The following is a 16835-nucleotide window of genomic DNA, read 5'->3' on the forward strand; positions in this document are numbered from 1 at the left end:
CAGGTGTCTGCCCTGTCAGTCTGGTTCCATCGTAAGATTGCTGCGCTCCCTGATGTGCGCACCTTTATGCAACGTATTCTTCGCATTCAGCCACCTTTTGTTCCACCGGTGGCTCCTTGGGATTTGGCTGTGGTCCTGAGAGCTCTCCAGGGACCGTCGTTCGAACCACTGGGCTCAGTGGACCTTAAATGGCTTACAGCTAAAACAATATTCCTTCTGGCCATTGCTTCGGCCAGACGTGTTTCTGACTTAGGGGCTCTCTCCTGTAGACCCCCTTTTCTGATTTTTCATAGGAACAGGGCGGTGCTGCGCACTCGTCATGGATTCCTTCCTAAAGTGGTTTCAAGTTTCCACATCAACAAGGACATCATTGTGCCGGCTTTTAATTCACCTGATCTTTCAGTGGGTGAGGCCACTTTGGATGTTGTGCGGGCCTGAAAGATTTATGTTGACCGCACTTCTTCTTTTAGGAAGTCGGATGCCTTGTTTGTCCTCTATGGCTTCCGTAAAAGAGGTTGGCCTGCTTCAAAGCAAACTTTGGCAGGTTGGATTCGTATGGCAATTTCAGAAGCTTATCTTCGTGAAGGCCTTCCGGTTCCATCCTCTGTGAGGGCTCATTCCACTAGGTCTGTGGGTCCTTCGTGGGCAGCTCGACGTGGTGCCTCTGCAGTCCAGATCTGCAAGGCGGCCACGTGGTCCTCTGTTCATACCTTTATGAGGTATTACGCTTTTGACACCTTTGCCTCAGGATGCTTCCTTCGGGCGGCGGATTCTCCTTTCAGCACAGGAGCGTCCCCACCCTTAAAGGATACTGCTTTGGGACATCCACAAGGTATCCTGTGGATACCCTATGGACCCTGATGTAGAAAATATGACATATGGTAAGAACTTACCTTTGTTATCTCTATTTCTACGAAGTCCATAGGGTTCCACAGGACTCCCGCCCTGTCGCACCTGTGCTGCAGATGGGCTTTACTCTGGTCACCCGTTTTTCCGTCTCTCCCTGGTGAGAATGTGATTCTTGTGTGTGTCCAGATCTTTCTTCTCTCTTCCTTCTCCTCCTCCAGCCTATGGCTTGGTACGTAACTGAGATGCTTTGGCTCGGGGGCGGGGTATAGGAGAGGGACCCTGATGCATCCTGGGAGGCTGAAAAGTTAACTCTTTGGTGCCCGATGCCTGACGTCATCGTCTATACCCCCAAGGTATCCTGTGGAACCCTGTGGACTTCGTAGAAATAGAGATAACTAAGGTAAGTTCTTAGCATATCTCATATTTTTCCCCATAACCAGATTCGGACAAAACGATTAGTCTAGGTACCCCGTCCATGCAGAATATTGCTTGGTTACTTTACTCAGCTGTTGTAGAGAACTGCAATCCCCAGCATATTGTTGGCAGGGCATACAGGGAGGGACTTGCAGTTACAATAAAGGGTGTGGTACTTGATAAATAAAATGTCAGTCCACGACTTAAATGGTCACCATAAAATGTTTTTTTGCACTTTTATTCTGTGAAAATATATAGACCTAAATATTACTCCACATAACTTATTGTAGTGAGATTTGATATAAAAGTATTTCCTTGAATCATGGAGGGTAGTTTTTTTTGTTTGCTCTTTGTTTTTCTATCTGTTCTAGCCAGCTCAATACATTTTGGTTCTTGCATCCTGTGAACTTAAAGATCATATGTCTGCATATACACTGATCTGCAGATATATCTGGAGATGTTTGTGGTTCATACACACTGAACAACCATCATCTGGCCTCAGGTCCCGCTGGCCAGGGGTCGTATCGTGTCCCCCCTCCCCGCGGCCTCTGCTGCAAGTGTACGGGCGGTCAGCTGACTGCCCATAAACACAGCACGATGGAGAGATATATCTGCCATTGGCTGTGCAGCACAGCCGGCGCAATACAGGTTGAGTCTCCCATATCCAAATATTCCGAAATACGGAATATTTTTAGCATGGCTGAGGTAGTGAAACCTTTGATTTTTGATGGTTCAATGTACACAAACTTTGTTTAAGGCACAAATTATTAAAAATAAAGTATAAAATGACCTATAGGCTGTTTGTATAAGGTGTATATGACATATAAATGAATTTCATGTATCTACACAAACTTTGTTTGAGCCACAAAATTATTGAAAATATTGAATAAAATGACCTGCTGGCTGTATGTATAAGGTGTATATGAATCATAAATGCATTCTGTGTTTAGATTTGGGCCCTATTCCTAAGACATTTCAATATGGTAAGCAATTATTCCAAAATACGCAATATTCCGATATCCAAAATACCCCTGGTCCCAAGCATTTTGGATATGGGAGACTCAACCTGTATGTCTGTGAACAAAGGGCCTGATTCAGAGCCGGACGCTATTTGCGCTCGCTCGTCCAGAAAAAGGGGCTGGCTATTTAAATTAACCGCTCGCTCTTTGCGTCTGTTCACGCCTCTATGTCTGAACGAGCGAACAAAACATGCAAACGTAATTTTGAAAAAAACGCCCCCTGGCCGCTCGCATCATACGTCATGTCCGCTATTTATTAGATTAATCGAGTACATCGGACAGCGTATGAACTGCTTGCTATTCTTGTGGTTGGTTTTTCCTACCACAATCATGCGAGCAGTTCTAACTATAAAACAACCAAGTGACGTGGTCGATGACGCTGCTTTAGTAATTATGCACACCCTTTAAACGCCCGTTTTGACCTTTAGGCACGCCTGCGTTCGGATCTCCACTCCCCGTTTTCAAGCACCTTCCCCTGTTACCACCCACAAACGCCTCATTCTGTCACTCAAAATAGCAGGCATTCGCTATTTAGCAAGCACTGACTGGTTCGCGCATGCGTATTAAAATCCGTACGCATGCACAGTTGTGCGAACATCGGTCGGAACGAACGAGCGGCCGCTTACGAGCGGCTCTGAATCAGGCCCAAAGTCATTCACAGACATATCGCTGGTACACACTGGCTGACTGCCACGCAATATATTGGCCGATCAATTGATCGGCCAATATATCTGCCAGTGTGCGCCCAGCTTTACAGATAAATACGGTTATACTTTCCATCACAAGAACTGGGCCAGTGAAAACCCTCCTCTGCTATCAGCAACAGCTATCTGTTTCTGATGCTCGACCGTATCTTACTCGAACACAGAAATGTAGTCTGGCATTCGATTACTTGTACTGTACTATTAAATGTAGGGAATATATGAATTTAACATAAAACATAAAAAAAGTGTGTTCTCTTTTCTACTGCACATTGCTGTATTTTTTCTTATTGATGTCACTCTTGTAAGAAAAATGTGCATATGTGAGTCCAAACAAAAAACAGCTTTCTTTTTTTTTTTTTTTTTTTACCAACTACTGTATTCCTCTAGCATTTTTTTATGCAGTGTACATTTAGAACCTGTGAAAATACCATGTTATCCTTTTGGTTGCTACATTGGGCTAGTTACCAATGGGTGTTGCAGGGTTGAGATAAAAGAAAACACAAAATACAGGACACTTCCCTGGGTGCTATGGATGCTGGGGTAACCAATATGAAAAATTAAAATCGAGAAAAAAAAAAAGATAAAATAGAAATGACTAATCTTTGTAGTGTAGCAATCGCTACTCAGCCAACACGTAGTTCCACTATGATCTTTTTGGCTTGTTATAAGCGGGATCTTTACAGCAGTCCTGCTTTGGTCACACTCCAATAGGAAATAATTGAATATATTATTGTAAAAAAAAAAAAAAAGTGCAATGCCGTCATGCATTTGGATTATTAATTTCAATGGGTTTTCTACATATAGCACATAACCCAGTTAAATTGATGGGACATTCATTATTTTTTTTTTCCTCCTTTAACTAGAATAAAAAGTATGCTGTGAGTTACAGCAAAAACATCCCGAGTACAAGTTTTCATACATGTCCTCACCAGTTCGGTGTGAGGCCTCTAAAGTTAGTGTGAATTTTAAGGGCTGAATTCAGTTCAGAGCGATGTGAGTGGAGAGCAGTTGGAATGGTCGGGTGAAGGCATGCTATGATCAATATCTTTGCACTCTTATCCTTGCACCTCATACAGGTGTGCAGGAAAATGAGTGAAGATAGCTTACCATTATTCAGCTTGGACATTCCATTGATATCTGGCAGCACTTTGATCAGAGTTGAATTTTCCCTAAGCAGGGGTGAATGCATAGAAATATGTAGTATGCATTTTGTAATTACTTTAAAATTATTCTATATAAATTAAAAGTAAGGTTTTGTATATGACATTGGTTAAAACTCCAGTCACAGAATGCAGTTTTCCACTAATGCAACCACGGAGCTGTAGCAGGATCTGCTCAAGTAGGGTATTTTTTGTTTGTTTGGATTTTTTTTGGCCACAACGATTTGTTTTCCTTTGCACAACAACCACTCAATATATACAATATATTGTAAAGTTGTACAGCTCATGACCCACCTTGTTATGCATACTGGTAAATATAAACTTCCAGAGCTGGACATTATTCCGGATTCTACCGTTGAGGAACATTATTGGGCATTAATATTACCATTTGGATTAGGACTTATTCACAATACCTAATTTTATTAAGGATTTTTTATTATTATACATTTTTCTCATTCTAATTTTTATTATATTTTTTACTGAATGTATGCATTAAATGTTTCAAGTTGTGAATTGCAGCAATAAATTAATATTTATCCTTTCTCAATCAAGCCGTATACCATTTAATTTTTAACCATATGTGATTTGAAAGTTTATTAGAATATTATATATATGTATATATTTGTGATTTGTAGAGACACCAGAACTCATTTGACTAAGACATATTATCCTTGTGAATTTAGGGACTTTAGCGCAGGTTCATCCATTTATTCCAATTTTTCCATTTATGCTAGGAGAGTGACATCCTCCTTGAACCAGCTGCTTATCGATAGCACCATTCTGATTCCTTGTTTCCTTCTTATTTGACATTTTAGAATAGAATGGAACAGGGCTGTCATTTAGAAACCGAGACCAAACCCCTGGGGTTTAGAACAGAATAGAACCCGCCGTCAAACCGCCGGGGTTTAGAACCCGCCGCTTAGTAAATTTTGCCCATACTGTTTAGTAGAATATATGTAATGGTTACCTGGCACCAGTAATGTTTGTTACATTCTGCATGCTTATGGACATCACATGAAGTCAAATCATTCCAGTGCAATCAGCTTTTCTTGTGGGTAGTTGGGTTGATCAGGTGCAGAATATTCAGTGATAATTTATTGGGATGATAGCATCAATAGGGTAAATAAAAGGACACAAAAAAAGAGACCACAGACAGATGCTTTGGTTTTATAATAATGTTTCTGTCACTTGTTCTCTTTACTAATAACGCACCAAGTTCTAGTTATGTTTGCTATGCATATTTGTGAATATTATAAGATGCTTTTTGTTCTTGGATCAGCTGTTTACTAGAATAAAATGAAAATCTCATTAATCCTACTAAAGAATTATCATCATGAAAGTGTTGGTGGCCAAACTAATGTTTAGATAAAGCTGATTTCCCTCATTCAAAGCCCAAAATGTGTTTAGTAATGCAGCATTTCATGTTGAACGATATGTCTATTTTACAGTTCATTGGATTAGTACAGTACAATGCACTATGGGCCTGATTCTTTATGGATGGCTATTGCAATCGCAGCTGCATTTACGCATGCAGACCCACTGCGAAAATATGCTAATGTTTGCAATCGCAAAGCCGTCACAGTCTAACATAAGGACGCCCACTTCCCCTTACTCACATCCGTAATAAATTGCAAGTCTGCAAAACCATGGGTAACATCAAGTACCATCGGAGCCTCACGCACAATTACAACAGGTCAGAATTTGCTAACCTCATCGCATGCAGTGAAAACCCAAGCTGCGTATGCCAACGCAGTGGCTAATTTATGCATGCCCCAACGTCGCCACCACCAAATGGTCACTTCCTGTCATTCACTCTGTGATGGTTTCGCTTGGACACTGCGATTGCAGTGGAGCCTTTGCGCACTGCGATGCATGCGTAGTACACAACAATCGGCCGTCTGTGTGTATAATCGCAGTTGTGATCCGTAATGAATCAGACCCTATGTGGGCAGATTCTGGTCAATTCTTGTTTGGTTATGGACATGTGCATTCACTTTGTTTGCTGTAGAGATTACGCAACAAGGTTACCTTTATTAGAAACATAAAATTTGATGGCAGATGAAAACTACTTGGCCCATCTAGTCTGACCCTTTTTACCCTTATGGTAACTTTACCCTTATGGTAACGTCGTTCAATTACTCATTTTAATTGGCAAGTGGATACCCGCCTTTAGCCTCTACCATCTCTGATGAGAGGTTATTCCACTTATCAACTACCCTTTCTGTAAAGTAATTTTTCCTAAAATTTCCTCCCTCCAGTTTCAGCACATGTCCTCTTGTTCTACTACTTCTCTTCCTTTGAACACTGGGCCTGATTCAGGCCCGCTCGCAAGCGGGTCGATTGTTAGGCAGTGCGCACGCGGGAGCCCCGGAGTGAGCGCAAAAAGCACACGCTCTGGCGCTCGCATCCAAATGGGGCAGCTGTCGATGTTGATCGACAGCTCGCCCTGTTTGGAAGGCGGGGCGGGGGAGTGGCTGGGCAAACGGAGGCGTTCCTGCAGGAACGCCTGCCGTTTGTGGGCGGCCCTACTGACATCACTCGAGATGTCAGTAGGTGGACTTCCTGCTCTATTAGCATGGGTCTCATCGCAAGCCCGATCCCTAGGCAGGGGGCTCCCTGGGGACAGGCTGCGCGTGCAGCAAGGTACTGATCCTCCGCTTCCACTAGACCACAGGGACAGCGGGCTGCAGCAATATGGAAAATGCTCCAGCGTCCCAGGGGTTAATAGCATTCCAGGGGTGTTCTTTCCCTGCCTCACAGGCTGCGCCTCCCCCGCTGCACAGTGCCTTTCCACAGCGGGCTGTGGCAGCGTTCCTCCCCCGGGCCTGTCTCCTATTAGCTCCTCAGCGTCCATTTTTATAAAAGTGGCGAACGCTGCTGGATTCTGATACAGGGGGCATCGCGGTCCAGGTCCCCTGCATACCTCTCCTGCACTGAGGTCAGTGTATGCAGCACTGTTTCCTACCAGGGTCTGTGTCTGCGTAGTTGATCATAGTGCTTGTAGTGCAGGTGATTTATTTCTGCATTGTATGTGACTGTATGCTAGCGCTGTCTGACTTCTTTCACTTCTGACTGTCAGCCATATTACTATCCCTGTCTTTCTCTCCCTTGCGGTGGTGTGCTGCAGGGTGCTTATTGCCTCTCAGTTAGAATGAAAAGTGTTTTTCTGTGTGGTGCGTCACATACACATCATTTACTCTCATCGTGTCTGAGAGTGAACGTGATTATTCTCCTCAGCTAAAACGTACCACATGCTCAGTACTGTTAGCAGAGGGTGATGTGAACACTGAGGGTTTCTCACATTTATATAAAATGTATTTGTGAGAATTGGCATCCCACACTGCCATATTTATACAGTAAGTTCCTGTGGCTTGACAAGCATCAGACAGGACTAGTATTTTGCTTTACTACTATAATGTGTATATATGTATGTATATGCTATGTGGTCGCATTATATGCAGTGCATGCTGTGTGCTATTACCATGCGGTTGGACCTGCAGGTATGACATACACCCTGCTGCTCCACTCTACCTGTTACGAGGCAGGTACGTGAGGAGAAACAGCTAGCTAATTCTCCCTCCCTGGTAGTTCACGCAGTGTTCACAGTAGTGTCTCTCTCTCTACAGAGAATGACTACTACCTCCAGTCCATGTTGGAGGGATTTCCCTTAAGCCAACATGGGGCACGCTTTAGGCGGAATCCGCATATTGCGCCCTTTCGCCTACTCTTCACTTCGATGAAGTTTTGCGTGTATGCCACGTTCGGTAGGCAGCCTGGGATTCGCCAAAGTGATACTTTTTCAACAAAGTGAGACCTTTTCGCAAATGCGAGGTTTCACGGGCGCTAAACTTTTATGTGTAAAGGGTATTCTGCGGAATTCCCTTCGTCAGGGATATCACAGGAATGTTAGCTGCAGGTTATCCATTACCTGTAGTTCATTACATGTCTAGTGAGTACTGCAACCTTGCCTATGTTCTCTCGAATGCTACATATCGCAAAGTGGAACTTTTTTGGTAGTCCATATACTCCCTTACAGGGGGGGCTTCCAGACCAGCTATGATTAAGCTGGGTAGCCAGAGAATGGAACAGGGGGCAGATGTTATATGTTAATGAGGCAGCTTTGGTTATAGGTCTCCTCACTTCTAGAATTTCCTCGGCAGCAGTGGCGGTGCGCCGCCCCCCCTGTGGTGGCGCTCATGGAGAGCTGATGCAGACTTCAAGAGAGGGTTGGAATTCTTACCCTTTAATAGTGAGGTCTTCTTTGGCCTTGTTCTGGGAAAAAATTGTGAGCACTTTGGCAGCAGCTAAATCCGCATGTCTGCCATCGGCCCAAGTTCCTTCAGGGTCCTTTTGGCCCTGTTGGGCCCAGGGTAAGTCCAGAGAACAGTCCTGACAGGACGGGCCTCCCCCTGGGAGTGCTGGTATCAGACTATTACAGACACTTGGGTAGGAGAAGTGGTCTCTCACAGGTACGCCCTCACCTTACGCAGAAGGTCTCCCAGCCGGTTGTTCACCACAGGCCTTTAGTCAGTTCATGGCAAGGCCCTGGAATTCCAGAAAGTAGGGCACGCTATGCTCCAAGTGGGGGTTATAGTGCCTGTTTCATTGCCTCTGAGAAGAACAGAGTTTTACATCCAACCCCTTTCTGGTTCTGACACCCAATGGGTCCTAACGGCCTATTCTCAACCTTAAGTCCCTCAACAGGTTTTTGAGGGTCCCTTGTTTGAGGATGGAGACCGTTATGGTGTCCTTGGACATTTAGAATGCCTACCTGCATGTCTCAGTTGCTTTAGCTCACCAGCGGCTCCTCAGGTTCGCAGTGGTCAATCAACATTTCCAGTTTCAGGTACTGCCCTTTGGCCTTTCCACGGCACCTCTGGTGTTTACCAAGGTCATGGCAGTTATGGCAGCCCACCTGCGGATGCAGGGAGTCTGCCTGTTACTCTATCTGGACGACCTTCTGCTATTAGCAGGGTCTATGGGGGTACTTCAGGCCATCTGCAATGGACAATATCTGCGTTGCAGAATCACGGCTGGCTGATAAACTGAAAGTGGTTCCTCACAGATAACGGAGGATCTTTGTGACAGAGGAAAAGATCTCTGCGTTACAGGCAAAGATTCATATTTGTCTTCAGAGTCGCCGAGTGTTCCTTCACTCGGCAATGAGGTTACTGGGATTCATGGTGTCGAAGTTCACCATGGCAGAATATGTCCAGTTTTCACTCCAGACCTCTGCAGAAGTTGATCTTCTCCAGATGGAATGGGTTGCCCCATCGAATCAAGACACTGACAAAGGTGCTTTCTCCAGAGGTACGGCTGTCTCTGGCCTGGTGGCTACAGACGTCCCACCTCAACAAGGAACGCCCCTTTTGGATCTCGGACAGGGTCCTCCTGACGACGGAAGCCAGTCTCCGAGGTTGGGGGGTTGTGACAGGTCCATACTTCTTTAGGGAAGGTGGCCGACAGCAGAATCTGCTCTTCCAATCAACATATTGGTACTTTCGAGCGGTATTCAGAGCTCTTCAGCAAGCAAGACTAGTTCTTCACGGAAATCCCGTGCAAGTCCAATCAGACTACGCCACCACAGTGGCTTACATAAACCGCCAAGGAGGAACCAAAAGTCAAGCGGCCCTGACACAGGTGTCCCGCTTTCTAGCTTGGGCGGAAGGCAATCTTCCAGCCGTCTCTGCAGTGTTCATACCAGGAGTCCTCAACTGGGAAGCAGACTTCCTCAGCCGTCACGAGGTGCATCCAGGGGAATGGTCTCTTCACCAGGAGGTGTTTTAATTCCTAGTGAACAAGTGGGGCCTTCCAGAGATAAACCTCATGGTCTCCTGACTGTGTACGGGTCAACAACAAGAGACGAGGAGGCTCTTCTGGTAGACGCTCTGTCGGTCCTTTGGACCTTCCCGTTTGAGTACCTCTTCCCCCCGTTCTCCCTTTTTCCTCGAGCACACTCCTGTTGATAGCTCCAGCGTGGCCCAGACGTCACTGGTTATCAGATCTTTGGAGTCTCTCCATAGACACTGATGCTGTTGCCTCAACGTCCGGACCTATTGTCTCAAGGTCCTTGCCATTACCCGGACCTGGGTCATCTGTCTTTGACGCCGTGGCTGTTGAGACAGCCCTTTTAAGGTCATGGGGTTTTACTAGCTCTGTATTTAACACCATGCTCAGAACTCGGAAGTCTGCTTCTGCAAGAATTTACCACCTTGTGTGGCATACTTTATTTGAATGGTGTCGCCCTAGATGCTATGATCCTCAGGTGTTTGGGACATCCAGGGTTTTGGCTTACCTACAGGCGGGTTTAGATCACGGTCTTCGCCTTGCTTCCCTGATTGTGCAAGTTCTGTCCTGTCAGTGTGGTTTCACCGTAGGATTGCTACTCTTCCTGATGTCCGCACCTTTATGCAAGGTGTACTTCGTATTCAGTCTCCCTTTGTTCCACCAGTAGCTCCTTGGGATTTGGCTGTGGTCCTGAGGGCTCTCCAAGGACCGCCATTTGAACAACTGGGCTCAGTGGATTTCAAATGGCTTACAGCTAAGACTGTGTTTCTTCTGGCCATTGCTTCGGCCAGAAGGGTGTCAGATTTGGGGGCTCTCTCATGTCGCCCTCCCTTTCTGATTTTTCATAGGGACAGGGCGGTGCTTCGCACTCGGCCTGGTTTCCTACCTAAGGTGGTATCTAGTTTCCACATTAATGAGGAAACTATAGTGCCAAACTTTAATTCCCCAGACCTCTCAGCTGGTGAGGCCTCCTTGGATGTGGTACGTGCTCTAAGGATTTATGTTGACTGTACCGATTCATTTCGGAAGTCGGACTCTTTGTTTGTCCGCTATGATTTCCGTAAGAAGGGTTGGCCTGCCACTAAGCACATTTTGGCAGGGTGGATTCGCATGGTGATTTCTGAGGCTTACATTCATGAGGACCTTCCTGTACCATCCTCTGTTAAAGCTCATTCTACTCGGTCTGTGGGTCCTTCGTGGGCAGCTCGTCGTGGTGCCTCTGCTGTTCAGCTTTGCAAGGCAGCCACATGGTCTTCTGTCCATACCTTTGTGAGGTATTATGCATTTAATACCTTCGCCTCTCAGGATGCTTCCTTTGGGCAGCGGATTCTCCTTTCAGCACACGAGCGTCCCCACCCTTAAAGGATACTGCTTTGGGACATCCCCAAGGTATCCTGTGGATACCCTATGGACCCTGAAGTAGAAAATATGAGATATGGTAAGTACTTACCTTTTGTTATCTCTATTTCTACGAAGTCCATAGGATTCCACAGGACTCCCGCTCTGTCGCGCCTGTACTGCAAATGGGCTTTGTTCTGGTCACCGTTTTTTCCATCTCCTTCTAGTCAGAATGTGATTCTTGTGTGTTACAGACTTTCTTCTCTCTCTCTCTTCTCCTCCTCCGGCCTATGGTTTGTTACGTAACTGATTTGCCTTGGCTCGGGGGAGGGTTATAGGAGAGGGACCCCAGTGCATCCTGGGAGGTTGAAAAATTAACTCTGAGGTGCCCGATGTCTGCCGCCATCGCCTATACCCCCAATGTATCCTCTGGGACCCTATGGACCTCGTAGAAATAGAGATAACAAGGGTAAGTTCTTACCATGTCATATTTTCTGCTACTAATTCCTCTCCCTATACAACCAAGCATCTGACTTTCCTTTCTCATTGCTTTTGCTACATTGCTTACCTGCCTTTTAAGTAACCTGAAATATTGACTCCTAGATCCATTTCCTCTTTTGCAGTTTCCATTATGGTGCCCTTAATACTGTATTTATTTGGGTTTTTGAGACCCAAGTGCATAATTTTAGCATTTTTTGGCTTTAAACTGTAGTTGCCACATTCTTGCCCATTCCTCTAGCCTACCGAGATCATCAATCATTTGTTTTACTCCTCCTGGTGTGTCTACCCAGTTGCATAGCTATGTGTCATCTGCAAAAAGGCATATTTTCCCTTCAATACCATTTGCAGTGTCACCAATGAAGATATTAAAAAGCACTGGTCCAAGTATAGATTCCTAGGGTACTCCATCTTGTGAATGCACTCCATTTACTACAACTCTGTTTCCAAGTTTTTATCCATTCAACCATCTTTTAATCCAATCCCACGCTTTCAAGTTTATTTAGCAGTCTGCCCGTGTCAAAAGCATTACTAAAGTCTAGATAGGCTACATCTACGGCCCCCTTGATCTATTTAGTCACCCAGTCAAAAAAAAGTCAATAGATAAACCCATGCAGTTTGGGATCCTATAAGTTACTGAATTTGAGATATTCCACAACTCTTTCTTTTAATAGTGTGTCCATTAATTTCCCTACTACTGATGTAAGGCTCACTGGTCGGTAGCAATGCATTCTGTGATCACTATGTAGAGGACTCCACCACAGCTCACGCAGACTTTGTTAGGAGAAGGAAGAACTATAGTTGATTTGCCTTTCTTTGTATAATGGAAGATTTTAGGTTACCTAGAAAAGGGTGTAATAGTTGCTAAGTCTGCCCTATACATTGAATTACACCAATTTATTTTATTAGCTTTCTTAGTGTTAATGTAGATGCCATTATGCAGTGGGTATCTTCATGCATTTTAAAGGCGGGTATCCACTTATAGATATACAAACGAGAGCACGATTACGACATTGCTGTCATGCTCTCGTTTGTATATCTAGTAATGTGCCTAGACTGAACGTTCACTCAAGGCACATCCCTCATCCCCGCACATGCTGAACCTGATGAGATCGTCAGGTTGACCAGCATGTACGGGCAATGTCGGAAGCGACCAGCGGGCACTCGCATCGCTGGTCGCTTCCGACCAAAACATGCACAATGCATGCGCGATTTGCAAGCAATTGTACAATAACGGCGTCGTTATCGTGCAATCGCTTTGTTAAATCGCTAAGTGGATACCCCCCTTTACAGTCAGTATAGGCTTAGGTTATTATTGTTTTAATTGAGATTTTTAATTTTTGGGGGGGTTATATCAACTTTAAGTCACTGAGTCAAAATACAGAGATTTTAAAAACGGTTTAAGATATTTTTTTTACTTAATTAGGTGTTTTGCAATACAGAAAAAATACACAACAGAGTCATTGTTTGAGTGAGACGTATGCTCACTCATCTGACCTCCCATGTGATTTCACTGAGCGCAAATGGAGCAAACCCATTATAGGAAAAATACACTTCCTGGTTTTTATCAAAGTGACCTTTAGGGCTCATTCAGTCAAATGATATAGAAGGATTTAATACTTCTGGCACACGTCATACACTGGATAGAAGGCAAACACGTGTGTGTGTATATATACACACACACACACACACACATATAGTACACCGACATAGCCTTAAAACGTCATCCGGTGTGAGAGAGCCGCAAGGTCCTGTGTGTACCGAAAATGCGTTTTAGTTGCAAATGCAACAAATTGCTTAACAAGACTGCACTGATTCATTTCACGTGCGACACTTCTCTGTGCGACTGACTCTGTATACAAAGCATAACTGACCTTTGCGCAGAAAAAAGCAGAGACCGATGCATCGGAGCACTTCATATACAGATTCAGACTTAGTCGCACACAGATATACAAGTGTCTCATATAAAATTAAAAAGTTCAGCCTCGTAAAGGTGTTTGTTGCATCCGTTTAAGACGAAGATGCATTTTCTGACGATAAATATGCTCCGCGCAAGCCGTCAAACAGGACATGGCGTGCTGAGAAGGGCTGTTTGGCGCGACTGCAGCAATAGCATATAAGAACACATCTATATATGGGCCATCACATTAAAACCACTTGCCTAATATTATGTAGAGGTCCCCTTTGTGCTGGCAAAAAAAAAAACTGTCTTGTCAAGGCATGAACTCCACAAAACCACTGAATGTGTCCTATGGTATCTGACACCAAGATGTTAGCAGCAGATCCTTTAAGTCCTGTAAGTTGCTGAGATGGGGCCTCCATGGCTCGGACTTGTGTTTCCAGCACATCCCACAGATGCTCGATTGGATTGAGATTGTGGAATTTGGATGCCAAGTCAACAACTTGAACTCTGTCATGCTCCTCAAACCATTCCTGAACAATTTTTGCAGGGTGCTTTATCCTGCTGAAAGAAGCCAATGCCATCAGGGAATACCATTGCCATGAAGGGGTGTACTTATTCTGCAACAATGTTTAAGTAGGTGGTATGCATCAAAGTAATATCCACATGAATGCCACGACCCAAGGTTTCCCAGCAAAATATTGCCCTGAGCATCACACTGCCTCCACTGGCTTGTCTTCCCAGAGTGCATCCTGGTGTCATCTCTTTCCCAGGTAACTGAGACACAGTAAATGCACCGGAATGTCCACATGATATAAAAGAAAATGTAACTCATGAGGCCACCTTCTTCAGTTGCTCCATGGTCCAGGTCTGATATTCACATGCCCATTGCAGGCACTATCAGTGGTGGATAGGGGTCAGCATGGACACTCTGGCTGGTCAATGGCTATGCAGCCCCATACACAGCAAGCTGTGATGCACTGTGTGTTCTGTCACCTTTCTATTATAGCCAAAATTTTATTTTTCTGACAATATGTGCTATAGTAGGTTTTCTGTAGGACAGGAACAGACGGGCTAGTCTTCTGTCCACACGCACATCAATGAGCCTTGGGCTTCCATGACCCTGTCGCCGGTTCACTGATTGTGTTTTCTTGTATCACTTTTGGTAGGTACCGGGAACACCTCACAAGAGGTGGCCCAGTCATCTAGCCATCACAATTTCCCCCTTGTCAAAGTTGCTTAGATCCTTATGCTTGCCATTATTTTTTCAACATATCCACGTAAAGAACTGATTGTTCACTTGTTGCCTAATATACCCCACCTCTTGACAGTTGCCATTTGAATGAGACAATCAGTGTTATTCTGTTCACTTGTCAGTGGAAGACAGTGAAGTTATGGCTGCCCAGTGTGTATGTATATGATCAGCCATAATATTAAAATCAAACCACAGACAGGTGAAGTAAATAACAAACATTGATTATCTTGTGTGCATCGTTTACTTGAAGAACATACAGTATGGCACTTGGATGCACTATGGGAATGAGGGAGTGTGATGCTCTGGACAATGTTCTGCTGGGAAACCTTGGGTTCTGGCATTTGCGTGGATATTTCTTTAACATGTAAAACCTTCCTAAACATTGTTGCAGATCAAGAACACCACTTTATGGCAATGGGATTCCCTGATGGCAATGGCTTCTTTCAGCAGGATATATGGGTCAGAGCTGAGCACAAGAGGAACCTCCACAATATTTCTGCAGGTGGTTTTTGTTATGGCTGATTGGTGTATACACACACATATAACAGACTGTCTCTCAATGGATACATGTCTCACTGTTTTTTGCAAGTATAGCCCAGTACCAAACACACCACAGATATTCCTCAAATTCCAGAAAATTTCAGAGTGGGAGCTCCTAGCTAACTGTCTGTATCAAAGCGTTCTGTATACTGTTGACCATCATTAGATGGTGTTGATTAACAGTTTACATAATGCTTTGTTCCATACAGTCAGCTAGGTACTCCTACTCTGAAGAGTGCATTGACATTCTGGAGATTTTCATATTTCAGTAGGTGATGCGTGGCTTTCATGTGGGAAGTTCTTGATTCATTGCATGAAAGTATTGTTGTTCCTTATGCCAAACCTCATGAGATGTTCAAAGACTAGTGATTCAAAGTGAAGCTTGTTAGTAAGGCCAGAATATCCTAAATATTTAATGTGTGGCTTATCAAATTAGCAGCTGTGACACTCCGTTCAGGTATGCTAGAATCAAAGTACTCTACATGTAACAGTCTGCAAATTAAAATGTCGAGCATCAGTAAGTAAAATAGATAGCTAGATCGGTTGGTAGGTAGAGAGAGGCTGGAATGATGGGTACTTCAAAGCAAATTTTATGTAGGTGGAAAAAACAATACTTTATACTAAGGGCCGAATTCAATTAGCCTTGAATTGGCCGTAAAGCAGTGCCTGGAGCTTTCCAATTACTGCCAGAAACAGCAACTTAACATTCTCCTCCTCCTGAGGCTTAAACAGAAATCTGCACAAATTTGTTAAACCATAGCTCCGGGTACTCATCCCTGAATCTGTGGGTTAACGCGCATTAGCCACAGATTACCACGCGAGGAAAAAGGGCTATTGATTGAATAGCTCTGGGTGTAAAAGTTCAAGGCTACTACCCTTTTCCCCGCGTGGTAAGTTAATGAGGCTGATTGAATCCGTCCCTAAATATTGTATAGTTAAACGACACTCCAAGCATAACAATTGCATAAACACAGGGCTAGTGCTAGGTTTCTCGGCACCTAGCACCGTCCCGTGCTTTGCTATTGCCCTCCGCTCCTTCCCTTTCCCCCAAGCCTATGCCAATAACTCCAGTGTATGGGCGGAAGGCGGAGTTCTTCCAAAGCTGTCCTGGCCCCCTTGCGAGGCCGCACTAACAGAACGTGCCTTGAGCCGCCCCTGCATAAAGAGTCATGTTTATTTGCAAAATATCAATGTTTGAGACCTATGTGATCCTTTCTCAAGCTGAATGGACCAAGTCCTTGCACACACACTAACTCCGGGTGCAGGGTTCTAATTCATAATGTAGCAAAATAATCCAACCTAATTTATTTAGACCAGCACTCAATAATATTATAAAAGATACAATATATATAAAATCACAAGAAAAAAAAA

Source organism: Taudactylus pleione, unplaced genomic scaffold (genome assembly GCF_031769625.1).
Source record: "Taudactylus pleione unplaced genomic scaffold, aTauple2 ptg000539l, whole genome shotgun sequence".
Taxonomy (NCBI): Eukaryota; Metazoa; Chordata; class Amphibia; order Anura; family Myobatrachidae; genus Taudactylus; species Taudactylus pleione.